Source organism: Limulus polyphemus, unplaced genomic scaffold (assembly GCF_000517525.1).
Source record: "Limulus polyphemus unplaced genomic scaffold, Limulus_polyphemus-2.1.2 Scaffold631, whole genome shotgun sequence".
Lineage (NCBI taxonomy): Eukaryota > Metazoa > Arthropoda > Merostomata > Xiphosura > Limulidae > Limulus > Limulus polyphemus.
The window spans coordinates 356639-357861 of record NW_013666241.1 but is presented as its reverse complement, the minus strand read 5'-3'; positions in this window follow the sequence as shown (position 1 = coordinate 357861).

The window sequence follows — 1223 nt, the reverse complement described above, 5'->3', positions numbered from 1 at the left end:
ACAAAGCAGTGAAGTTCAAACAATGACCACGAAGATCCAACCGACACAACAAAGCAGTGAAGTTCAAACAATGACCACGAAGACCCAACCGACACAACAAAGCAGTGAAGTTTAAACAATGACCACGAAGAACCAACTGATACAACAAAGCAGTGAAGTTCAAACAATGACCACGAAGACCCAACCGACACAACAAAGCAGTGAAGTTCAAACAATGACCACGAAGAACCAACTGATACAACAAAGCAGTGAATGTAATTTGAACAATGATCGAGAACTAGCTGATACAACAAAGCAGGGAATATAACTCGAACAATGAACGCGAGAACCAATCAATACAACAAATTTGTAAAATTTAAATTGAACAATGTACGGCATGGACCTAAGTTACCCACACCGATAAAACAAAGCGGTAAAATTCAACTTCAAAAATTACCGCGAGGACCCAACCGATACAACAAAGTAGTGAAATTTGAACAATGGCTGCAAGGATCCACATTGCGCACGTCTTTGTACTGTGACATTCCTAACACTGTATAAACACGTGCAGTCTGGTGCACTTAACTAACATCGTATGTTGATGAATAATAATATTAACACCCCTTTAGACGTAATAAAAGCCTCAGAGAAAACTGATGTTACAATAGTGTGCGCTAAATTCTGTGGTGTTAGTAGCTAGTTAGTCCTTGTTCTATTCTTTTACAGATTCCACTTGTTTTCGGTTTATCATTTTCAGTTTTTTTCACATTGCATTTGTCAACATGTAATGTCTTTTGTTCAGTGACGATATTTGCATACGTAAATCAATAAAATTTCGCATTTAAGTTGTATCTAAGTCGTTATTCTATATCTGTTTGTTTTTACAGCATAAGTTGCTTATTTTTGTCATTTTCAAGATTTCTTCAGTTTTGTTTGCTTGTTTGTTGTATTTCGCACAAGGCTTACTCAGGACTATCTGTGTTAGCCGTCCCTAATTTGAAGTAACAGAGGGAAAGTAGCTTAGTCACGGCCACCCACCGCCAACTCCTGGGCAACCCACGTCCCGAAAGTGCGGAGGGTGTTATTTTTTGGGGGGTGGGGGTAACGAGAAGCTAACCACTGATACGCTGGACTTTCCTCTGTTTTATTCAGTCGGCAGGGTAAGGCTACCTTATGTTACTTGTCGTTAGTTCATCTATGTATACATGTATATTAGGTCGTCAAGAAATTAATGTCGCGTTTTG